At 43.5% G+C, this 26,439-nt stretch overlaps 1 protein-coding gene and 1 long non-coding RNA gene across 4 annotated transcripts in view; one reads left to right on the top strand and one right to left on the bottom strand.

Moving 5' to 3' along the window:
- Window positions 1–26,439, bottom strand: part of LOC136384220 (calaxin-like) — a 154,064-nt gene that overhangs the window by 34,557 nt on the left and 93,068 nt on the right. The window lies entirely within an intron of this gene.
- Window positions 4,335–26,439, top strand: part of LOC136384221 (uncharacterized) — a 33,937-nt gene continuing 11,832 nt past the window's right edge. The window contains exon 1 of one of the 3 annotated variants that reach the window (XR_010747540.1): window positions 4,335–4,432. This is a non-coding gene — a long non-coding RNA (uncharacterized lncRNA). Of the gene's footprint in view, window positions 4,589–26,439 lie in introns of all 3 variants that reach the window. The other 2 variants (XR_010747541.1, XR_010747542.1) reach the window with 2 other exon arrangements.

A 26,439-nucleotide genomic window follows, 5' to 3' on the forward strand; every position in this document is an offset into this window, starting at 1 on the left:
TGAGGAAATACGTTCAGGGACGCAGTTTATCCACTTAGTGAGTCTAGGGAAGAGCTCAGGTGTAGCCTTTTCCAGCTTCATCAGCTCCCGGGCCAGGCACACCTTTAGCTCTGCGATGAAGGGCACCTGCATCATGCCAGTCGAGGCTTGGCAGGTATGGAGACTGATGCAGGTTCAAGTTTGTCTTTGCTCTCCTCCATTTCTAGTCTGTCTTCTCTTCCAAACTGCCTACCCTGCTGGTTCTAGGCCCAGCACCAGACACAGAAGCCAGAGCCTTACACAGACTTCGACAGCCTCCCACAGTTGTATCAGGTCAAATCTCTGTCATAGCTCCTCTATTCTAGGTCATTCCTAGTGTTCTGTTTCTTTGATGAAGTCCTGATACTGAGATACCAGTGGTTAAGGCAAGGCCCTGCTGTTTTTCATTATAAACTATGTAGAATTATTTGGCCTTTAAAAAAAACCATGTAAATATATTCCTGCGATAAATTTCTTAAAATGAAAATGAAGATTACATAAAGAAAGATGAACAGATTAGATTGTAAAAAATTAATTTCTGTCAAAAATATATGTATACAAAATTAAAAACCAAACAACTCTCTCTTCCTTTTTGCCTTTTTTTCAGTTAAAGAATTGGGAATCATTACCGTATTTTTCGCTCCGTAAGACGCACCTGACCATAAGACACACCTAGGGTTTTAAGGAGGAAAATAAGAAGAAAATATTCTGAACCAAATGGTGTGTTAAAATATTTAATAAACTATACCACAATAATATTTTAACAATGTAAATTCAACAGCAGTATTAACAACTATTAGCACAGTTATTAACAAATGAGGAGAGACTTTAATGTTCAAATACTCTTCTAGTTGTCTGGGAACCCACAGCAGCTAAGAAAAAAAGAACATTCGCTCCATAAGACGCACAGGCATTTTCCCCTCCACTTTTGGGGAAAAAAATGTGTCTTATGAAGCAAAAAATACAGCAGTTTCTTATTCAAAATGACACACTGGTATGCAATTACTCAATTTACCTCAACTTTTTCTAACATAATTGTTTCAAATCACTCTAACTTCTGTGTTGGAAGCTGGGTGGAGGGGAGGAGGTTTATAATAAAAACCCCTATATAACCTGTGTACCTTAAATCCTTCTCCCCGTAGATCGGGAAGGTGTGAATAAAAAAAACAGTAACTAAAAAAAAAAAAAAGACAGTAACTAGAATAAAGGGAGGAGTTGCTGAGGAAATATAATTTTTTAAAAAACCTGAATCTCTCAGCCCAGAAATCCTCTCCACAAAGGTAGCAGGGAAATGAAACACTGATTTTCGATTGAATGTTAAACTGGAATGTGACGCTTATCACAGGCAATTGGCTAAGAGATTGATTGCAAAGACAAATCTCAACCTTTCATACAGCCAAGCAGATGCGCCCATCATGTCTGTGTTCTCAAGATAATATGTATAATATTATAATAACTAGTTAACTAAAAGAACTTGACAGCACCGTTAGGCACATGCAGTTCCTCCTAACTTTACCTGGTGACCACCGATGTTAGCTAATCGACTTTATCCAGAAGGGTGCGGGAAACAAACTCCCATCTTTATGACAGGAGGTGCCCTTTACAACCTGAACTTAGCCTCCTACCTCCCACAGACACTGGGGAGGGGGTGCTACCTCCCGATGGCACTATTTCGAAGAGATGGCTCCCAGGGCTCTCAGAAAGACATTCCTACATCATAAAGCCGGCACAGACTTATTTAGCTTCTAAAATGGTACATTTCAAAGGGACTGAGAAAATACTTGCATTTTCAAGTTATTTAAAGTAAATATTCTGACAAAAAGGAGGGGAAGATCATCTCTCCCCTCATTTTTAACCAGGGAATTAAGCCTGTTTTCTGCCCTTACTGTGCACACCCTACATTTGGAAGGAGAGGTGGGCAGTGTTGTGCCAGGCCCTGGGGTCCGGGCTGCTCCTAGTATACACTGGTGTTTTTGTGAGTTTCCATGTGGAGGCCACTTCGGGGTCTGGTTAGAGCCGGAGGGCTGGGTTTCATTCTCAGCTCACCCAGAAACCTGTGGGCAAGGCCTAACCCGCCCACCCATGCCTGGTGATCCGCATCATTGTGCCTGTTAACAGGGCCAAGAGATTCTGAACCTACAAAGGCCAGAAACACAATCCTGCACTGGAGGAAAGCCATTTTCTAGTCATCCTCCTCCATGGGCACTGACAGCACATCACAACACGCAGGGGCACACACATGATCTCGTTTGATTAGGCTGTTTTATATTTCAATACTTAACGTGCAGCTTTTGAACATGTATCTTGATTCCACTGCCATCCCCCACCTGTATACCAATAAGGTGACCAACTTTTTTACAGTGAAAAGGACAAAAATAAATTGAAGAAAACAATATTGTGAATAAAAGAAACATTTAATTCATTGCAACAATAATACACTATATGATAAATGTATAATAAAAACACTTGTAGCCTGACCTGTGGTGGCGCAGTGGGATAAAGCATGGACCTGGAACACTGAGGTTGCTGGTTCGAAACCCTGGGCTTGCCTGGTCAAGGCACATATGGGAGTTGATGCTTCCTGCTCCTCCTCTTTCTCTCTCTCTTTCCCCTCTCTCTAAAAATCAATAAATAAAATATTTAAAAAAACCATTTGTAGTATTTTATATTGTAATTATGCTTACATGCCTATTAATTCTTAATAATAATTTTAAGAAAAAAGTACTCATTTAGATACAAATATGTCACATCATACGCAATGGATCGACTCTGCATGGATCAAATATGGACATTTATAGATTAGTCTTCCAATATCAAAAAGGAGGACATGGCCTGACCAGGCGGTGGTGCAGTGGATAGAGCGTCGGACTGGGATGTGGAGGACCCAGGTTCAAGACCCTGAGGTCGCCAGCTTGAGTGCAGGCTCATCTGGTTTGAACAAAAGTTCACCAGCTTGGACCCAAGGTCACTGGCTTGAGCAAGGAGTTCTAGGTCTGCTGAAGGCCCGTCCATGGTCAAGGCACATATGAGAAAGCAATCAATGAACAACTAAGATGTCACAACGAAAAACTGATGATTGATACTTCTCATCTCTCTCCGTTCCCATCTATCTGTCCCTATCTATCCCTCTCTCTGACTCTCTGTCTCTGTAAAAAAAAAAAAAAAAAAAAGAGGACATGTAGGAGGACACTTTTAGAGGGAGACAGAACTTACAAAAGAAGGACTGTCCTCCCTACAGGAGAAGGATTGGTCACCTTAATACCAATGAGTCGTAAACAGCAGAATTGCTTCTGGAGCTTAAAACAAACAAAACAAACAAAAAACGAATGAAAAACTGCTGCTCTGCTGCTCGAAGGTTCCACAGCAACCAGTTAAATTAGCATCTCTGAGAGCGAGACTGGGGCCTCACGAGGTTACAAAGAATCTAGTGAAACCTAAACATATAAAAAAGTGTTTGAGGCCCTGGCCAGTTGCTCAGTGGTAGAGGGTCCGCCCGGCATGTGGAAGTCCTGGGTTCGATTCCCGGCCAGGGCACACAGGAGAAGCGCCCATCTGCTTCTCCACCCCTCCCCCTCTCCTTCCTCTCTGTCTCTCTCTTCCCCTCCCCCAGCCAAGGCTCCACTGGAACAAAGTTGGCCCCGGAGCTGAGGATGGCTCCATGGCCTCCACATCAGGAGCTAGAATGGCTCCAGTTGCAACGGAGCAATGCCCCAGATGGGCAGAGCATCGCCCCCTAGTGGGCTTGCTGGGTGGATCCCCGCTGGGTGGATGCGGAAGTCTGTCTCTCTGTCTCCCTGCCTCTTCAAAAAAAAAGTGTTCAATGTCTCAGAAGTGAGCACAATCAGCCGCCAGAACTGAGCACCAACTGCTTAGGCTAGTTCTCCCGCAGGATGTATGTATGATCAAGTTCAGCAGATACATGCTTTCATCTCGACAAAGGGAGGAGATCGGATAGTCCCCCGCTTTGGGACAATTTAGGAAGGATAATCTAAGGCTTGTTTATACCAATTAGCCCCCAAAAAGGTAATTCATGTATCAGGGCCCACAAAATGGGAGTTCACGTCACAAATCTACACCTGCACGAAGTCAGTCTGGAACTATAGGGAACACCTGTCGTAAACCTACTGTGTGTGCAGCACTTGCCTCCAGCTCAGCTGAGGCGAGTTCACCCCCCTGGCGAAGAGGAGCGGGAATCTCCCGCTGAATCTGAGGAGACCCGCCGGCTCCGCCCCAGGCCCCGCCCCTCCGCCGGGCCCGCCCTCAGGCCCCGCCCCTCCGCCGGGCCCGCCCCTCAGGCCCCGCCCCTCTGCCAGCCTCGCCTCTCTAGCCCGCAGCCTCGGGGTGCGCTCTCCTGGACTCCGGTGGGGTGCCTGCTAGGCTCTCTCTGTCCCCGTCCACGGCTAGTTTCTTCTGGGTAAGGGACACCCAACTTGTTAGTACATTGTTTTAGTGTTGTCATTGGGTGTTTCGGCGACAAGCGGTACCCATAACAGCTGCTGAGGATCCCCGGGCTGCTCGTGGACCAGGTGAGGGAGCCCGGGAGGCCCCGCGGGCCCGCTGCCCGGGTCAGGTGAGCTGCTCGGGACTGAGCTCCGCTGGTGCGTTCTGCGCTCTTTCGGCTTGTTTGTCCCAATCCTTTCGGGTGGAAAGTTGAGGTGAGAGACCCCGAGTTTTTCGTGGTGAGACTTAGTGGGCCGCAACATTTGGGTTTGAGACCGACTTCGTCTCCAAGGGCCTGACGGGTCTCAGGAACTGCGCACAGGCGGCCAGAAAGAGCAAACCTGGTTGGATTAGGGTTATTTCAACAAGGAAATATAACAGGTGCCCTTCATCTGAAGAAAGCAAGATGGCAGCTGTTAGGGGCCCACTGAAATCTCCAGCTGAATCTGCATGATCTGCGGGGGACCTGGGCAAGTAAGGAAATTCAGACTGTTTTGAGCAGTGGCACATCAAAATCAAAGTAGGCATCCATCAGACTATTAAAAGCCTAACTTTTTTTTCAATTACAGTTGACATACAACATGACGTTAAGTATCAGGTCTACAACATGGTAATTAGACATCTACATAGTTACAAAGTGACCCCACCTGGCATCATGCATAGTTATTACAATATTATTGACTATATTCCCTACCAGGCGTCCCCAAACTATGGCCCGCGGGCTGCATGCGGCCCCCTGAGGCAATTTATCCGGCCCCCCACCGCACTTCCTGAAGGGCCACCTTCTTTCATTGGTGGTCAGTGAGAGGAGCACTGTATGTGGCGGCCCTCCAACGGTCTGAGGGACAGTGAACTGGCCCTCTGTGTAAAAAGTTTGGGGATCCCTGCATCCCTGTGACTATTTTATAATTAACAATTTGTACTTCTCAATCCCTTCACCTTTTCCTCCCAGTCTCCAAGCCACCTCCCATCTGACAACCATCAATTTGTTCTCTGTGTCTGAGTTTGTTTATATTTCTTTTGTTCATTTATTTTGTTTTTTAGATTCCACATATAAGTGAAATCATATGGTTTTTGTCTTCCTCTGACTTATTTAACCCTCTCTATCCATGTTGTAGCAAATGGCAAGATTTAATTCTTTTTTATGATCAAGTAATATTCCATTGTATATATGTACCACTACTTCTTTATACATTTCTTTTTTGATGGACACCTAGGTTGTTTCCAAATCTTGGCTATTGTAAATAATGGTTTGGGGAAGATAGGGACATAGAACTTTTTCAATTAGTGTTTTGGATTTGAGTTTCTTAGAATATATTCTCAGAAGTGGAATTGCTGGGTCATAAGGTAGTTCAATTTTTAATTTTGTGAAGAACCTCGATGCTGTTTTCCACAGTGACTGCACCAATATGAATTTGCGCCGGCAGTGCATGACCGGTCCCTTTTCTCCACATCCTTGCTAACTTCTGTTTGTTAATTGATAATAGCCATTCTGACAGTTGTGAGTAATATCTCATTTGCATTTCTCTGATGATTAGTGACATTGAGTATCTTTTCATATGTCTATTGGCCACCTGTATATTCTCTCTGGAGAAGTGTCTCTTCAGGTCCTCTGCCCATTTTTTAATCAGATTGTTTTGCTGTTCTTGTTGTTGTTGTTGTTGTTGTTAAATTGTATGATGAGCCTGACCGGGCAGTGGCGCAGTGGATAGAGCATCGGACTGGGATGTGGAGGATCCAGGTTCAAAACCCTGAGGTCGCCAGCTTGAGCACGGTCTCATCTGGTTTGAGCAAAGCTCACCAGTTTGGACCCAAGGTCGCTGGCTCAAGCAAGGGGTTACTCGGTCTGCTGTAGCCCCACGGTCAAGGCACATATGAGAAAGCAATCAATGAACAGCTAAGGTGTCACAATAAAAAACTAATGATTGATGCTTCTCATCTCTCTGTTCCTGTCTGTCTGTCCCTATCTATCCCTCTCTCTCTCTCTCTGTCTCTGTAAATAAATAAATTAATTAATTGTATAATGAGTTCCATATATAGTTTGGACATTGACCCCTTATGGGATGTATCATTGTAGAATATCTTCTATTCAATAGGTCTTTTCATTTTGTTGATGGTTTCCTTTGTTGTGCAAAAACCTTTTAGTTTGATGTAGTTCTATTTGTTGTTCCTTTTGTTTCCCTTTCCCAAGGAGACATATAAAAAATATATATATATATTACTGCCTGACCTGTGGTGGCTCAGTGGATAGGGCATCGACTTGGAAAACTGAGGTCACTGGTTCAAAACCCTGGGCTTGCCTGGTCAAGACGCATATGGCAGTTGATGCTTCTCTCTCTCTCTCTAAAAATGAATAAATAAAATATTTTTTAAAATATTACTAAGAGCGCCTGACCGGGAGGTGGTGCAGTGGATAGAGCGTCAGACTGGGATGCAGAGGACCCAGGTTCAAGACCCCGAGGTCGCCACTTGAGCGCGGGCTCATCTGGTTTGAGCAAAGGCCCACCAGCTTGAACCCAAGGTCGCTGGCTCCAGCAAGGGGTTACTCAGTCTGCTGAAGGCCCGCGGTCAAGGCACATATGAGAAAGCAATCAATGAACAACTAAGGTGTTGCAACGCAGAATGAAAAGCTAATGATTGATGCTTCTCATCTCTCTCCGTTCCTGTCTGTCTGTCCCTGACTATCCCTCTCTCTGACTCACTCTCTGTCTCTGTAAAAAAAAAAAAAAAAAAAAAAAAAAAAAAATTAAAAAAAAAATGTTACTAAGAGCAATGTCAAAGAGTTTACTGCTAGGGGTTTTATGGTTTCAGGTCTTATATTAAAATCTTTTAACCCATTTTGAGTTTAGTCTGGTATATGGTATAAGAGAGTGGTCTAGTTTTATTTATTTATTTATTTTTGCATTGTTCTGTTCAGTTGTCCCAACACCCTTTATTAAAGAGACTGTCTTTACTCCATTGTATACTTTTGCCTCCGTTGTTACAGAGTAATTGATCACGTAGATGTGGGTTTATGTCTGGGTTCTCTATTCTGTTCCATTGATCTATGTGTCTGTTTTTATGCCAGTTCCATGCTATTTTGATTACGATGGCCTTGCGGTATAGTTTGATATCAGGTACCATGATACCTCCAATTTTGTTCTTTCCTCGATATTAAAAAACCTGACGTTTCAGTCTTTTAGGCCCACAAAAGCGTTGTTGAGACAAATTTCTAGGAGCTTACTGCCTATGTTATTTTTTAGGAATTTTATGCTTTCAGGTCTTACATTCAAGTCTTTAATTTACTTTGAGTTAATTTTTGTGTATGTTGTGTGATAGTGGTCTAGTTTCACTCTTTTGCATGTGGCTGTTCCATTTTCCGAATGATTTATTAAGGAGACTGTTCTTTCTCCTTTGTATATTATTGTCTCCTTTTCATAAATTGTCCATATATGTATGGGTTTATTTCTGAGCTCTTAATTCTGTTTCATTGATCTATGTGTCTGTTTTTATGTCAATGCCATACAGTTTTGATTAGTATAGCTTAGTAACATAGTTTGAAATCAGGGCACATGATGCCTCCAGCTTTGTCCTTTTTCTTCATGTTACTTTGGATATTATTCAAAGTCTTTTGTGGTTTCATACAAATGTTAGGGCTGTTTGCTCTATTTCTGTTTAAAAAAAAAGTCATTGGAATTTTGATATAGATTGCAGTTCATCTTCAGATTGCTTTGGGCATATAGACATTGTAACAATATTGTTCAAATCTATGAGCATGGAATAACTTTCCATTTATTTGTGTTTTCTCAAGGTACTATCTTAACTGAGTTTAACACAACAGAGGGCATCAGAAATCTTGCATGTGAAGTTGGTCATAGAGTGTTCTCATTGACCGACAAAGAAATAGAACCAAGTGGACAGGGTAGAGTACTGTAAAGCCATGGGTTTTGAACTCAGACAACCAGGGTTAAGTACAAGGACGTTGGAATAATCTTTGACAAGTTAGATATATGTACTTTCTCAGACAGCTGAGGAGATTAAATGTGATAATACCTGTAAGGTGATTAGGCATAGAACCTGGCACATAGTGAATGCTCAATAATGTTACTGTTTACATTTTCAGAAAGTCCAGTTACGTGTAACACAGACTGGATTTTAAAAAGAGAACAGACTATCTGGTGATGCCATTCAGTTTCTTTAGTGACCATTTCAGTTTGGCTGGCCCTGTGCTTATTACTCACAGGTGAAAAGAAGTAAAACAGGAAACTCTGATACTCTTCATGGGTTTGTCTTGAGGATTTTTTTCTGGTAGTGGTGGTGGGTTGCAGTATCAATCCCACTGTCCCTTGGGATCTACATGCACTGATCATATTATATGACATAGGAGGGCGTCCCTACAGCCTCTGGTCTCCCTCTCAATCAGGTGCCAAGAGGGCCTTGGAGAGGAGGGATTCCAGCCCCACTTCTGTTGTGCTGGGCTCATCGCTGTCAAAACCAAGTCTCTCTGGCACTGCCAATTGCTGCTGCAAATGTTTCTGAGCTGCCAGGAGACTGATCAGAAACCCCCAGTGCAAGCTGAATCTGTATCCAATGCACTAGAGCCCTGCCCTGTCTCTTACAAAATGGCATTAAGATTCACCATTCTCAAACCTCTGTGAAACTTATCTAACACTTTGTACACCTGTTGGACTGACAGATCCATCCTCAGATGTTGTCACATGACTGTTCTTGTTGGGTTTGTCACAATGTCCTCAGGAGGGAAAAGATTCAACTCGAAAGGGTAAGCACTAGTTGCTTGATTTATATGTGGGATGATTTTTTAAATTCTGTAATCCCTTCAAAATTGGGATAGGTGAACTAATTCAATAATTGATCCAAATAATTTTGGGGTGGCATTGATTTAATGATGAGTTTACTGATCTGAATTTACTGGAGAACATGAGAGCTTTCAGAAGCTATTGTTTTTTTTTTTTTTTTTCATTTTTCTGAAGCTGGAAACAGGGAGAGACAGTCAGACAGACTCCCGCATGCGCCCGACCAGGATCCACCCGGCACGCCCACCAGGGGCGACGCTCTGCCCACCAGGGGGCGATGCTCTGCCCATCCTGGGCGTCGCCATGTTGCGACCAGAGCCACTCTAGCGCCTGGGGCAGAGGCCAAGGAGCCATTCCCAGCGCCCGGGCCATCTTTTGCTCCAATGGAGCCTTGGCTGCGGGAGGGGAAGAGAGAGACAGAGAGGAAAGCGCGGCGGAGGGGTGGAGAAGCAAATGGGTGCTTCTCCTGTGTGCCCTGGCCGGGAATCGAACCCGGGTCCTCCGCACGCTAGGCCGACGCTCTACCGCTGAGCCAACCGGCCAGGGCTCAGAAGCTATTGAATGAAAGTTGTATCAAAGAAAAAAATATCTGCCTGACCAGGCAGTGGCGCAATGGATAGAGTGTTGGATTGGGATGCAGAGGACCCAGGTTTGAGACCCTGAGGTCACCAGCTTGAGCGAGGGCTCATCTGGTTTGAGCAAAAGCTCACCAGCTTGGACCCAAGGTCGCTGGCTCAAGCGAGAGGTTACTCGGTCTGCTGTAGCCCTGCGGTCAAGGCACATATGACAAAGCAATCAATGAACAACTAAGGTGTCGCAATGCGCAATGAAAAACTATTGATTGATGCTTCTCATCTCTTCGTTCCTGTCTGTCTGTCCCTGTCTATCTCTCTCTCTGACTCTCTCTCTCTGTTTCTGAAAAAAAAAACAAAATCTGCCCTGGCTGGATATGGATAGCTTGATTGGTTGGAGCATCATTCCAAAGCTCAGAAGTTGCCAGTTCGATCCCCAGTCAGAGCACATACAGGACTAGATCTGTGTTCTTTTCTCTCCCTCTCTCTCTACCTTCCTCTCTCACTAAAATCACTAAATTCTAAAAAATTAAAGAGAAAAAAATCTATCTACTGTAGAATTTTATAATACTTTTCTAATACTAGGGCATGCTTTTTCTTAGATGGGTTATACTTTGCTGAGAAAGCCGTAGGTTTAAAGTGTTTTTTTGCTTTGTGTGTGTTCAGTGTACGTACATACATATATGATCATAAAATATAAAGCAATTCTTTTTTTTTTAAAAGATTTTATTCATTTGAGAGGAGAGAGAGAGAGAGAGAGATAGAGAGAGAGAGAGAGAGAGAGAGAGAGAGAAGGGAGACACAAGGAGGGAGGAGCAGGAAAAATCAACTTCCATATGTGCCTTCACTGGGTAAGCCCAGGGTTTTGAACCGGTGACCTCCGCGTTCCAGGTTGCTTTATCCACTGCGCCACCACAGGTCAGCCCAAACCAATTCTTTTTTTTAAATATTTTTTTAATTTATTTTAGAGAGGGGAGAAAGAGAGAGAGAAAGAGGGGGGAGGCAGGAAGCATCAACTCCCATATATACCTTGACCAAGCAAGCCCAGAGTTCCAGGTTGGCCCTTATAAAGCAATTCTGTATTCCACTATTTTATTCCTATTGAGGCAGGTGTTTTCAGTTTGCAAGTCTCAACCTGTGAATGGGTCAAACTAGCATTATTTATATGAAATACAATAAGAAAGAATAAGAGAGAATAGAAAGTATCAAAACATCACTTGTGGTAATGTTGTAAAGTGCCAAAAGCTACAGAATTAATATTAATACTTTAGGAAGTTTAAAGAACATTTTATTAATTTGGGCTAGGCATGCAGAGAGATTTTGTGTGATTTCTATGCTTGTGTGATTAGCATCAAGACTAAGATGGCCGATGGCATTGTGTTGTAAATGCAGAAGAGGAAGGTGAATAGCTAGCCAGGTTCAGGAAGAAAAAGATTAAATTAAAATCTTTTCTTATACTGATGAGCCACTTACAGGCATTTGTCTCTATGGAAACTACCCCTCCCCTCCTGAAAGCATGTGGTTAATGTATGTATCTCTAAACAAAAGGTATAAACTTATGCCCTGACGTCAAGTTTTCTCCCCTCCCATGTATAATTAGGACTATATAAACAGCCCCTGAACTGTTCTTGGGGGCTGCACAGTTTGGGTCTGTTGCCCTGTGTCAGCCACATGCGGCCAGCATATTTAATAAATTTCCTCCTTTAATAAAACTTTTCAAAAACTTACGTGCCTCGATGAACACCCGCAGAATTGTGGATTTAGTTACTTTACAACAGTAAGAGTCGGCATTATTTTGTGAGGCTTGTTTCAGCAGCGTGCATATAAGAACTGGATGACTAGTAAAATGTCTTACTCTGGGTTGTGGTAAAAGTATTTTGAAAATCAGTGATTTAGGTCCCAGCATTTTTACTTCTGTTAAGAAGCATTTTTACTTCTGTTACAGGGAAGCATTCCCTGTAGCTGACACTAATTCCTGCGAAGTATCTGAGTAATAGGCCAGAACAAACATCTAGGCCAAAATGGCTCATTTCAATTTCCTGTCTAAAATCCTGGGCAAAATTTCTCTGTGAATAGATGCTTGATGGTTTGTCATCCTAGAATACTCCTTTGCTTTAGTTATTTGTTTGATTCCTGGAAACTTCCTGGGAGGTTGAGTCCTATGTTAGTTTTCCCTAAAATACCAGGTTATCTAGGAAACTGGTGAACTCCGTGGATTAATGCTGTTGTTCAGTGTTTTACATTTTATATTTTTCTCTTCCTTATACTTATAAGCATTGAGTAGTTTACTATTGAAATCTAAGATGCCATTTATTTTAAGAATCCATGCTTCTCAGTCTCCTGAAACTATTGTAGATGGCCAATTTCTATTGCTTTAGAATCAATAGAAATCAAAACTGCTTTATCAAAACTGATTCCTAATCAATCATGTATGCTCTAATTAAAAAAAAATTAAGGGTTAAATTATTAGATTCTGTTTTGTTTTTAAAACACCATACTGTTTTCCACAGTGGCTGCACCAGTCTGCATTCCCACCAGCAGTGCAGGAGGGTTCCCTTTTCTCCACATCCTTGCCAGCACTTATTCTGTGTTGTTTTGTTGATAAGCGCCATTCTGACTGGTGTGAGGTGATATCTCATTGTGGTTTTAATTTGCATTTCTCTGATGATTAGTGATGTTGAGCATTTTTTCATATGCCTATTGGCCATCTGTATGTCCTCTTTGGGGAAGTGTCTATTCAGCTTCTTTGTCCAGTTTTAATTGGATTGTTTGTCTTCCTAGTGTTGAGTTCTATAAGTTCTTTATAAATTTTAGTTATTAAGCCCTTATCAATTATATCAGAGAATATGTTTTTCTATTGTGTGGATTGTCCTTTTATTTTGTTGATGGTATTTTTACTGTGTAAAACCTTTTTAGTTTAATGTAGTCTCATTTGTTTATTTTTTTCCTTTGTTTCACTTGCCCGAGGAGATCTATTGGCAAAAATATTGCTGCAAGAGATGTCTAAGAGTCTACTGCCTATGTTGTCTTCCAGGATTTTTATGGTTTCATGACTTACATTTAAGTCTTTTATCCATTTTGAGTTTATTCTTATGTATAGTGTTAGTTGGTGGTCTACTTCCATTTCTTTTTTGCAAGTACCTGTCCCAACACTATTTATTTAAGAAACTATCTTTACTCCATTGTATAAGATTGCTCCTTTGTCAAACATCAATTGTCCATAAAGGTGCAGGTTTATTTCTGGGTTCTCTGCTCTATTTCATTGATCTGTATGCCTGTTCTTCTGTGTAAGGCCAGGAGCCACCATCGCGGCCATTCACATGCAGGTTCACATTGGATTCGGACAGTTGGTAAAGAAACAACGGAGCCCAAAACTGATAGGCCATCATCTTTAATCCTAGCTTGCATCCGGTGGGCAAGTAAAAACACACACTGGGCTCCAAAACCCACTCATTCAGCGCTCACAAAGCTACTGACTTAACCGAGTTTCCTAGAATCAAAGGTTTCTAGCTCACCAGACTTATTCACCTCTGTTCCCCATCTCCTTCCTTCTCCCTGCACAAACTCTGCACAAACTGGCTTCTCACTCAGCACTCCACCATCTTGGCTGCTTCTCCTGGCCTCCTCCACGTGGCCTTTCTCTGCTCTGCTCTCTAATGCTAATCTCAGGAACCAAGAGAGAGCAAGCTCCCGGTCTGCCCTACTTTATAGTGTAGAAACCAAAACCTTTAATCCAATATACAAAATAGGGAAGACTCTAATACAAAGTCACTTATCTGGGGCATGATGGGATTGCAGCACCCCACATCAAAAAGGGTGGGAAAGGCTTAGTCCTAAAACCAAGCCCCAGGCTACAAGCATCTTGCCAGCCCACAACCCCCCCCCCCCAACACACATTAATATCACCTGGTGCCGGGGTCCAGCCCCGGGGGGGATCCAGGGGTCCCACAGGAGGAGATGGCATCGGCGAAATCGAGTGAGAGAGCCAAATTCTTTTCTTTCTCTTTATTCTCTGGTTAGCATTTACTGCCAGGCATCTCTGCTAAATGCTAGTATAGCTCCCTTTTTATACACACATACTGAGTTACAATTACATGGTGTTAATCATTGCTTCTGTTTCACTATGTTTACATGTTTCCGGATAACAGTTAATTTATATCTATAAATCACAAACCAGGTAGCAAATCATTCAAAGTACAAAATAACTTGAATAGCGATAACAACATTGGTAAAAGCTTTTAAAGTATTAGTACTAATAGTTAACTAACTTTACTGCTGTTGTGAGTTAAGGGGCAGAGAGAGATTAGCAGACGAAATCATTAAGGACTAACAATGGACCACCGCTTGCTTAGGTAAATGGCTTTGAGTTTATGCAGTGTCCTACTTTTTCTCACAAGATTCTAAAAGGCTTGCCTATAAAGAAATTGACATAACATTAAGAGTAGCTTTCACCCAAAGATATATAGAGTGCACTTGCAAGATAGCCTAGTAGCAACATAATTTCAGAAGACATGAACTGTTATTACTTCTATGGATTCCCCTACATTCCTTTCATTATCAAAAAATCTTGGGAAGTATTTACTCATGCGAACATCTCACTGAGAAAGCCCAGTAACTGCCTTTAGTCAAAAGACAATTCTCTTAGTAAAACATTATTTTCTTGCCGACTGCACTCTCATCCTAGGCCACACAATGGGCCATTCTACTATACCTTACCTAAGATACTATTGTCTAGTCAAATATTACTTATTTATTATATTTAAACACTAGTTAAGTTCTGACTCTATTCTTCTCAGAGTGTACCACTATCTGCAGATCAAATAAGCAAGAAGAAAGGAATGTTTCTCTACTCTATCACATGAAAAGGCTAGGGAGGAAAAATGTTGAATTAAGTGAAGGCTGAAAGGTGCTCTGTGCACAGCCACTGCCTCCTACCCATTCACAAGTCACAATCTATTCTTTCTAACATGATTAAGAAGGAATTCTCCTACAGACTTAACCCTTTACGAGGGATATCATAGCCAGCCTCTTATGTCTATGAGCCCAGTTCAAGGGGCTCACAGGCTTTTCTGTGGAACTCACACCCTCTGTCTCATTTCCAAAGAAATCACTACAAATCTACAGGGAAAGCACGGTACTATTATCCCTGTGCCATAAATAATAGCATACACCCAGAAAAGGGGGGATATAAGGCCAGATTAATTCAAAAAGTCAAAGGGGGAAGTATCGTTGTGTCTCTCCTTTGGGTGACTTCGTCAACCCGCAGCCATTGGTCTTCTCTGCTGTGACTTTGTCAATCAGCAGTTTTTGATCTTCTTCTGCTGTGACCTTGTCAGCCAGCAGTTGTGGGTCTTCTCCTGCTGTGACCTTGTCAGCCAGCAGTTGTGGGTCTTCTCCTGCTGTGACCTTGTCAGCCAGCAGTTGTTGATCGGCTCCCGACAACCTGGGCGACGGGCTTCCAAGTGGGCAGCGCCATCTTTAACAAAGTGAGCATAATATATTTTATCTGCCCAACATTATGCCAGTACCAGACTGTTTTAATTACAGTGACTTTATAGTATAGCTTTGTGATAGGGGCCTAGTGTTATGTATGGGACCTCAGTATTGTGTATAGAGAGTTGAACATAAAGAGGAACTTTAAACTTGCTTTTGGTAACTGCTTAGAGTAGAAAATCCCAATAGTCCATACAAGGAAGTAAAGCATTGACCAGAGCTTGCCTGTGGCAGTAGCTTAGAGTAGAAAATTTTTACAAGCCCAACTAGTTACATATCTTGATTTAAATCTTGCCTACAGAAGCAGGATGTAGTTTTATGCTTTAGCTTTGCTGCACTTACAGGAAGAACTGTAATCAGCTTTAGAACAAAGAATGCTTTCTACCAAAATGTCGAGAACATTGGTGCATACATTGTTGTAAAGTACCCAGTCCACAATCCCGCGGGTTTTAGTAAAGTCACGTAGTCCAAATAAGTTTTTGAAAAGTTTTATTAGCCCTGGCCAGTTGGCTCAGCAGTAAAGCGTCGGCCTGGCGTGCGGGGGACCCGGGTTCGATTCCCGGCCAGGGCACATAGGAGAAGCACCCATTTGCTTCTCCACCCCCCCCCTCCTTCCTCTCTGTCTCTCTCTTCCCCTCCTGCAGCCAAAGCTCCATTGGAGCAAAGATGGCCCGGGCGCTGGGGATGGCTCCTTGGCCTCTGCCCCAGGCGCTAGAGTGGCTCTGGTCGCAGCAGAGCGACGCCCCGGAGGGGCAGAGCATCGCCTCTGGTGGGCAGAGCGTCGCCCCTGGTGGGCATGCCGGGTGGATCCCGGTCGGGCTCATGCGGGAGTCTGTCTGACTGTCTCTCCCCGTTTCCAGCTTCAGAAAAATACAAAAAAAAAAAAAAAAGGAAAGTTTTATTAAAGGAGGAAATTTATTAGATATACTGGCCGCATATGGTTGACACTGGGCAACAGACCCAAATTGTGCAGCTCCCAAAATTAGTTCAGGGGCTGTTTATATACTTTTTTTAATTTTTTTTTTCATTTTAGAGAGGAGAGGGAGAGACAGAGAGAGAAGAGACAGAGAGAGAGAAGGGGGGAGGAGCTGGAAGCATCAACTCCCATATGAGCCTTGACCAGGCAAGCCCAGGGTTTCGAACCAGTGACCTCAGCATTTCCAGGTTGACACTTTATCCACTGCGCCACCACAGGTCAACATATACTCTTAATTATACATGGGAGGGGAAAAATCTGACATCATGGCATAAGTTTATACCTTTTGATTAGAGATACATACATTAACTACATGCTTTCAGGAGGGGAGGGGTAGTTTCCATGGGAACAAATGCCTGTAAATGGTCCATCAGCATAAAAAAAGGGAAGACTCTAATACAAAGTCACTTATCTGGAGCATGATGGGATTGCAGCACCCCACATCAAAAAGGGTGGGAAAGGCTTAGTCCTAAAAATCAAGCCCCAGGCTACAAGCATCTTGCCAGCCCACAGCCCGCCCCAACACACATTAATATCACCTGGGCGAAAAGATTCAATCTTTTCTCTCTCTACACCTGGCTAGCTATTCACCCATTTCCCCATAGGTATGGGGGAAGGTCAGAGGATTCAAGACTCCTTCCTCTTCTGCATTTACCACACAATGCCATCAACCATATTGGTTTTATGCTATTTACATAAGTACAGAGAGGTCATCCACCAAACCTCTCTGTAAGCCCAGCCCAAATCAACAAAATGTTCTCTAAGCTTTCTAAAATATTAATATTAATTCTGTAGCCTTTGGTACCTTACAACAACATATTGTAATAGCTATGACTTTGTGATTTATCTCCTTAAATACTGCTCTCTCCCTAGGCTTGGGGCTGTTAGCTGTTTCTCAGCTAGCAGTCGCGGGCCAGCTAATAAAGGCTCGTTAAGTTTATAATCAATTTGAGCTCCAATCAACAATTACTCACGTTTGGTCCACAACAGCTTGATGTCGATAGTGTGATACCTCCCACTTTGTTCTTTTTTTTTTTTTTTTGGTATTTTTCTGAAGTTGGAAGTGGGGAGGCAGTCAGACTCCCGCATGCGCCCGACCGGGGTCCACCCGGCACGCCCACCAGGGGTGATGCTCTGCCCCTCCAGGGCGTTGCTCTGCCGCAACCAGAGCCATTCTAGCACCTGAGGCAGAGGCCAAGGAGCCATCCCCAGCGCCCGGGCCATCTTTGCTCCAATGGAGCCTTGCTGCGGGAGGGGAAGAGAGAGACAGAGAGGAAGGAGAGGGGGAGGGGTGGAGAAGCAGATGGGCGCTTCACCTGTGTGCCCTGGCCGGGAATTGAACCCGGGACTTATGCACACCAGGCCGACGCTCTACCACTGAGCCAACCGGCCAGGGCCTCCCACTTTGTTCTTTATTTTCAAGATTTCAAAACCTATTCAGGTTCTGTTTTGATTCCATATAAATTTTAGGAATATTTGTTCTAGATCTGTGAAGCATGCTATTGGTATTTTAATAGGAATTGCATTGAATCTATAGACTGGGTAGTATGGACATATTTTTTAAGTGAGAGGAGGAGAGCTATACGCCCTCATGCACCCTGACTGGGATCCACCCCCCATCTGGGGCTGATGCTCAAATCAGCTAGCTGTCCTCAGCACTCAGGGCTGACACTTGATCCAATTGAGCCACTGGTTGCAAAAGGTAAAGAGAGAGAGAAGGGGAAGAGGAAGGGTGTTGGGCAAATGAGTTTATAAAGTTTGTGCTTTTGAGTTTGCTCATTTTTGTTCTTAAAAATGGCGCTGTGTTGTGGACTGTTAATGGCAAAAAGCCATTATAGATTTGAGGCTTGGCAGGGGGCTAAGTTCTCGCCCCTCCATCTCCATATTTGGCTTTGATGCTGAGTATTTGCACCCACTCCACTTCCTTCTTTGGGTTGCAGGAAGCAATATACATGCCCTTCCTCTGACTCTTTGTTTGTAAATTTCACTAATGTATCCTGTTTTTGCCTTGGGAGAGTTCCTGTCTTAGCCTTGGATGTGCAACTTTGTATCAGGGTCCTTGATTTGCATAGGTCTATATAATAAAGTGAACTGGGGCTGTGAGGCACTCAGATACTGCCAGGCAGTTTGAAGAGTCCTCTCGGTCCCATCGGTTTTGTTTTGACAAGTGTGTTTCCTCAATTCTGCACCGTTATTTGGAGCCGCGCTGGTCCGCGGCAAGTGACGCCTGAACAGAAGACTTGAGTATGAGTAAGAGGAAACTAAAACTGAAGGAAGGTGACGGAACTCCCCAAAGTGAAGTGCGCACAGTGAATAAAGAAAGTTTTTGGGGAAAGTGTAGTTGGGAGTAAAAGATTATAGGACAGATAGGGTAAAAAATAAGGGATTATGTAGAAATATTTCTGTAGGAAGACAAATCGTTGTCTGAAGAGTATCAGGGTGAGCTGGAAACAGAGGGATGTGAAAATGAGGATAACTTGGAGTCTGAGGATGACAGGGGGGACGAAAAATCCGTGGCTATGGCTGCCTTAGCCGCGGGGCCTCCGCTGCCCTCAGCGCCTCCGTTCCCTAATCAGGCTGATTACCAGGCTCAAAATGTAGGAGAAACAATAAATGATGGCTTTACTCATTTTCCTGTTGTAGAAAGACAGGATGATACAGGGAGACTAGTGCGAGAACATAAACCTGTACCTTTTAAAACTCTGAAAGAGCTTAAACTTGCTTGTGTTCAGTATGGGCCTACTTCCCCTTTTTCACTTGGTTTATTAGATTCTATTAGGGCAAAGGCTCTTCCCCCAAATGACTGGAAGGTGATTGCTTGTGCTTGTCTCTCCGGTGGTAATTATTTGCTGTGGAAGTTGGACTTTCATGAAGGAGCTGTTGAGGTAGGAGAAAAATCTCAGCATAGTCAGCCTGAGCCACCATTCTACAGCAACTATAGAATTTGAGAATGGATAGGAGATTCAAGTATTAGGAAAGTTACAGCTTTTCCTGTCATGGTCTGATTTTCTTTAATGTTTTGGCTACAATCTTCTGAGCCATCATTTTGTTTCTTTCTTGTTCTTTGCCTGGAGGTTGAGGCAGGGGACCTGTGTTGGATCTGACTATAGGAAATATCCCAGCAGCTGCTGAGAGCAAATTTTCTCAGGGAGATTTTGTTTAGTCACATCCTTCAGTCCCTCTGTTAGAAAATGCCCTGACTAATAACAGGCAGGCATCTTTCTAATCTGGATATGCTCTGAAATCCCGGGTTTCTCTCTGGTTTGTCTGGTTCGTCTAATTCTTGTTTGTTTAGTCTTTGTTTAATGTCAAAATGTGTCTGTTTTTAAGGCCTGAATTAAGTTTGTTTTTGCATGCAAAGGTTGGAAATGCTGGTTCTAACATTTAGAAAAAATAAAATGTTTTTGGAACTTGTAAGGAGCGCTCATTCAAATTTAAATAGAATAGAATGTAGATCCTTAAGACTTACTGATTTGGTTAGTGCATTGTGAGGTGTGTTCAGAGTTAGGAGCCAAATAGCATCTTAAGTAGGAAACTCCTGCAAATCTTCTTTGTCATGCTCTTTTTACTTTAAGTTTCTTTAATACTGATGTACAGGGTCATTCAGCAGCAGAGAGACTCTGGAACCCTGCAAGAAAAGCCTTCCCTGAAGTGCGATGGAGGGACCCACTCACAGGAATCTGGCAAGGGCCAGACCCTGTTCTCTTATGGGGCCGAGGATATGTGTGTGTTTTTCCTAGGTCTGCTGAAGCTTCTCGGTGGATCCCTGAACGACTGGTGAGACACTATGATTCTAGATGAGAGACTCACTTCACAAGAGCAATTGCATAAGACTTACTATGCTCTCTTCCCTTTCTCAATTATTATTATCTAATTTTTTTAATGTTTTAGATCATTTTATTTCCTTTCTGCTCCATTGCTTGAAAAGAGGGCGAAAGGGTGGCCTTATTTGGGTGTTGCTGAACAGAAATCTCATACGGCCGTCTTGAGATTTTTCAAGAGAGATCTCTGTTTAGTATATATCCTTATTACGTTCCTATTAAGGTAGCCCTAGTTAAGATCAAGCAGGCCATAGTTTAATCTCTAAAACCTCGGGTTTCACTCTTGATTTGTGTGATTGTATGTGAAGTCTTTGTATAATGTCTAAGTGTTTTTGTTTATAAGGCCTGAATTAAGTTCTTACATGAAAAGTAATGATGATAATAGTTTTGGAAGTGCCAGCTCTAGTATTGAAAACAAAATGGGGATAATTTCATTTCCCTATATAAATATAATTTTGTTTGGAATAAATAAAGCGTGCTCATTTTGGATCCCAAAGACTTGCTGGTTTGGCCAGGCTGCTCCAGGCTGCAAGTGAAAGGCTTGAAGCAGCATAGATTTACATAATAAAAGTGTCAAGATTTTTTTTTTACTATAGGAGAATAATGAAGATCACACTGGGATTTTTCAGTTTTGATATGTACTCTTTAAGGTGCCTATTAATTAATATTAAGGGGGTGTTTTGATAAGTGGGAATGTTGCTTGAAGGTGCATTTACTCTATTTTTGTTAAAAGTTAACAAAGTCAAGAATTTCTTGCAATATTTGAAGTCAAAATATTGTAAAGTGTGCTTAACACTTGCTTGAAGATTCAATTGTAAATAATAAGAAAGGGGGGGGGGAGTCATGTCCTGGAGCTCCTGCAGGTCTACCCTGTTATGCTTTTTACTTCAAACAGTTTCTTTTGAATGCTGATGTACAAGAGATGCCAAATTTTTTGTCCTGCAAACTACTACCCCTTTTTTTTTTTTATTTGATTCCAGCTAATAACACTGTTTTGTTCTTTTCTGAATAGCTCCAGATATATAGGCAGATAGGGACTCTCAAGCCCCTCAGCGAGATCTTCTGAGCATGGCTTTTAAGGTACCAGGAGGCCAAAAAAGCCCAAAGGAGATCAGGTAAAATACTAGCTCTTGGCATACGCCCTCAGAGGCTCCAATGCTCCAACTGGAACTTCATCAGGGCCCTGCTTCAATAGTGGAAAGGATGGTCATTTGAGCCAAAGCCTGCCAGGCTTACATGCCTTTGCTGTGAGGAAGAAGGGACACACTGGAAGGTAGGCTTCCCCCTCACTCCTCTAAGGGAGGGTTCAGTCTCTTCCAGCCCTGCTCCAGCCACCTGTGACCTAACCTTGCCCAGAATACTGGGATTTGCCACTGAAGGCTAAAAGGTGCCCAGGGCCGTCGGCCCCATCTACGACACTGTGTACGAGTCTAGGGTATTTCTTCCAAGTAGCCGGTAGACTGGTCTCATTTACACAGGGGCCATTTAACTATGTCTTGCCTGAGTATTCAGGTTTTTTATTCTTCCCTAGAAGATCTCTGTTGTGGGTATTGATAGTCCTGTTTTCTGCTGCTTTGTTTAATATATAGTCTTTCCTTTATTCCTCCTGCCTTAATGCCCCACTCATATTTTAGGCTAGGACCTACTCCTAATTCAGAGCTCCTTTTTTCCTTTTTTGCCAACTTAGAAATTTACCTCTGCCACCCAGCTTAGTGTATCCCAAGGTTCTCCTCACCACCCCATGGCTGTAAAGCTCGAGTATAGGACCCCTGGGTTCATCTTTCCAGTTTAAAGAAAACAGAAGCTCCGTCTTCATGTGTGCTACGGATGGCTTTTCCAGTCTACCTGGGTCATTGCCAGCTGGGAGCAGCTGTCATTGGGACTTTGACGCTAACTGCAGAGTGTGGAAGTGCGACAGCAATTCCAGTGCCATGTGGACTCTCCTGAATGTGGACTTTTCCTGGACTCCTGCTCCTGTGACAGTTTTTGTTGGACTGAACTGGGGTTGGGTTGCATTTGCAGAGATTTGGAATGGTGTTGGTGCCAACTTGGACTTGGTGAACACTTTAAGGACATTACTCTTTTATAGATTCTTGTTGTATTATTAGCTTAAAGAGTTTGCTTAAAGGCTTTAATCACTGTGATGTATTAGTATACTTGTTTTGGGTATCTGTTAGCATTGGCTATACTAATTTTGTGTTCTGTATTTTTTCCGTCTGCCTCCAAATTAGAAAATCAGATGTGTGCAAATCTCAGCACACAAATTAAAAAGAAAAGGGGGATATGTTGTGGACCGTTAATGGCAAAAAGCCATTATAGATTCGAGGCTTGGCAGGGGGCTAAGTTCTCCCCCCTCCATCTCCATATTTGACTTTGATGCTGAGTATTTGCACCCATTCCACTTTCTTCCTCCGGTTACAGGAAGCAATATACATGCCCTTCCTCTGACTCTTTGTTTGTAAATTTCACTAATGTATCCTGTTTTTGCCTTGGGAGAGTTCCTGTCTTAGCAGTTGATGTGCAACTTTGTATCAGGGTCCTTGATTTGCATAGGTCTATATAATAAAGTGAACTGGGGCTGTGAGGCACTCAGATACTGCCAGGCAGTTTGAAGAGTCCTCCCAGTCCCATCGGTTTTGTTTTGACAAGTGTGTTTCCTCAATTCCGCACCGTTATTTGGAGCCGTGCTGGTCCAAGGCAGCGCTGGTCTATAAAATTGCTAATCACCTTCCTGCTTGGGAAGGGCCATTGTTATGCTAATGAAGGGAGCGGGAACCTATGGCTCATGAGCCAGATGTGGTGGCTCTTTTGATGGCTGCATCTGGCTCGCAGACAAATCTTTAATTAAAAAAATACGTGCCTGACCAGGTAGTGGCACAGTGGATAGAGCGTCGAACTGGGATGCGGAAGATCCAGGTTTGAGACCCCGAGGCCGCCAGCTTGGAGCGCGGGCTCATCTGGTTTGAGCAAAAATTCACCAGCTTGGACCCAAGGTCTCTGGTTCAAGCAAGGATTTACTCGGTCTGCTGAAGGCCCACGGTCAAGGCACATATGAGAAAGCAATTAATGAACAACTAAGGTGTTGCAGCATGCAACGAAAAACTAATGATTGATGCTTCTCATCTCTCTGTTCCTGTCTGTCTCTGTTTATCCCTCACTGACTCTCTCTCTGACTCTGTAAAAAATAAAAAAAAAAGTTGCTCTTTAAAAAAAATAATGTTAAAAATATAAAACATTCTCATGTATTACAATCCATTCATTTCCTACCACTCATGTTCATGGTTGCAGGTGGCAGGAGCCAATCACAGCTGATCACACCAAATTATTTATTTATTTTTTTGCCTGACCAGGCGGTGGCGCAGTGGATAGAGCATCGGACTGGGATGCTGAAGACCCAGGTTCAAGACCCCGAGGTCGCCAGCTTGAGCGCAGGCTCATCTGGTTTGAGCAAAAAGCTCACTAGCTTGGACTCAAGGTCGCTGGCTCAGGCAAGGGGTTACTCGGTCTGCTGAAGGCCTGCAGTCAAGGCACATATGAGAAAGCAATCAATGAACAACTAGGGTGTCGCAATACGCAACGAAAAACTAATGATTGATGCTTCTCATCTCTCTCCCTTTCTGTCCATCTGTCCCTATCTATCCCTCTCTCTGACTCTGTAAAAAAAAAAAAAAAAAAAAAAAATTATTTATTTATTTTTTACAGAGACAGAGTGAGTCAGAGAGAGGGATAGACAGGGACAGACAGACAGGAACGGAGAAGATGAGAAGCATCAATCATTAGTTTTTCATTGCGCGTTGCGACACCTTAGTTGTTCATTGATTGCTTTCTCATATGTGCCTTGACTGCGGGCCTTCAGCAGACCGAGTAGCCCCTTGTTGGAGCCAGCGACCTTGGGATCAAGTTGGTGGGTTTTTGCTCAAACCGATGAGCCCGTGCTCAAGCTGGCGACCTCGGGGTCTCGAACCTGGGTCCTTGGCATCCCCGTCCGATGCTCTACCCACTGCGCCACCTCCTGGGCAGGCACAACACCAAACTTTTATTGGATAATGTGTAACGTACACAGTTGTTGTATGGCTCTCACGTCTTTGTTTTTCATCACTTCGAATATTTCCTGCCAGTTCTTTCTGGCCTGAAGTGTTTCTGTTGAAAAATCAGATGACAGCCTTTTAGGGGCTCCTTTGTAGGTAATTGGTTGCTTTTTTCTTACAGCTTTTAATATTCTTTCTTCGTCTTGAATCCTTTTCATTTTAATTATAATGTGTCTTGGTGTGGGCCTTTTTTGGGTTCATCTTTATTGGGACTCTCTGTGCTTCCTGAATTTATGTGACTTTTTCCTTCACCAGGTTAGGGAAATTTTCAGCTATAATTTCTTCATACAGGTTCTCTATCCTTGTTTTCTCTCTTCTTCAGATACCCCTATGATGTGGATGTTATTTCGCTTAATGTTGTCTCAGAGGTTTTATATTCTGCATCTGGTAGTTTGGTTGCTTCCAATTTATTTAATTCTATTTAATTCTCATTTTATTTGGTGAATATTTCTTTGACCATTTGTTTGTGTATTAAGTAGCTCTTCTCTGACTCCCAAACTTGTTGTGATGTCTTTATGAGGAAGTTGTCATGTTGGGCTCAGTGGTACAAACCTCCAGGCCACCTGGGATCCTTGCTCTAGGAATGTTTCTTGTGGGTTATATGTGCCCTACTATTGTTTATGAGTCTTGTATGCTGTTGACCCTTTTGTGGGTGGAGTTAACCTTTCCAGCTGGCTGGCTCTTAGGGTTAGCCTTGGTCACTGTGTCAGTTCCCTGGGGTGGACTTATCCCAGCAGGGTGTGGTGCCTGCTTGACTCCCCCTTTGGGTGTGCCCTTGTGAGGTCGGGTCTTATGCTGGTGTGGTCTGAAACCCACTATTGGTTGTGTTGTTAATATTCAGGGTTTCATGAAAAGGAGCCACAAAGGAATGAGGCAGCAACAATACTGCAAGTGGTGAACCCCAATCTCTCAGGATTGAGGTGCCTTGGAGAGATCAGCTATCCAATTTATTAAGCAGAAATATGTCACCTTGCATAAAATCCTAACAAGCAGAATACAGTGTACAATTTTATTATTTAGTTTTGCAAAACTGATTAGTTTTCTCTCGCCCTTTCTGAGACATAACACCACACCATCTGCTGTCTGACTCCTGACCTGCAGAAAGCTCCAGCAGGGCCCAGCATCCACATCCTTGGGCCTGCCCTGGATGTGTCTGCTTTCAGTCATGTGTGCTTGGTCTCGACCTCGACTTCCTCAGGACGGGAACAGAAAGTCACTCGGTGCTTTGGCTTTCCTCCAACATGGTTGTGTTGGTTCTGGGTCCTTGTGTGGGGTTCGGGTATGGGCTGATGTCAGACATTGTAACCAGCCCGAGGCTCCCTGTCTGGGGCTACCACTCTGTTCACTGTTTGTGGCTGTGTTTACTGTGCTTGGGTGTGTGTGGGAGGGGTCAACCTGTGGATAAGGGTCAAATTCCTCCCACTTGTAACTGAGGGCAGCTCTGTAAAAGGGCCCCAGCTCCTTGAGATTTGCCTGCAATTGTCAGCTGCTCCACCTCCCCTTGCAGTTGCCTGCTCTTTCCCGAGCCTTCTGCAGCAAGTCTATCGAGTGGGACCAGAGTGGCCTTGGCACCTCAGAGTGGCAGGGCACCTGAGGTTGGGAGGACAACGTTAGTGGGACCCCTACTTGAGGGGTCTCTTGGCTAGGCACTCTGTGGGGAAAGTGAGGAGCTGATTTTCTGAGCAACGTGTCTCTTCCATTTTGCCATGAGGCAGAGATGTCTGATATAAAATCTATACTGATTCCTAGACAGTGGCAAATGATTTAATCAGTGGATCAGAGGTTTGGAAAGAGCATCACGGAAAACCGGCCACCAGGAGGGCTGGTAAAGGTGTAGCCGGAGTTCTTGGGCTCAGCGCAGGAGTGAGAAGGTGCCTGTGCCTATGTGTGCTTTTAGTACTCGGATGGACTCCATGACCTCTATCTCGACAGCCTACTTGTCAGTGTTGACCCTCCATGTAGGTGCAGCGGAGAGCAGTGTGTGCCTGGTGTGCATTTGCTCCTCTTCTGTCAGAGGAGGCGCCAATGTGTTCTCCTTGGACATTCTGGAATGGGATTTGCTTTGTCCTTCAAACTTCTGCCAATACCATCTTTCCCGGACTCACTACAACTTTTCTGTTATGCTATCCTATGAGACTTGTTTCTGATCATGAAACTCCCTTTACAGTGAACAGTAAGGTGGTGGGCTGCTCTTGGAATTCATTGGACTTAAACACCCACCATCCTGAAACAGCTGGC

This window comes from Saccopteryx leptura, chromosome 12 (genome assembly GCF_036850995.1).
Source record: "Saccopteryx leptura isolate mSacLep1 chromosome 12, mSacLep1_pri_phased_curated, whole genome shotgun sequence".
Lineage (NCBI taxonomy): Eukaryota > Metazoa > Chordata > Mammalia > Chiroptera > Emballonuridae > Saccopteryx > Saccopteryx leptura.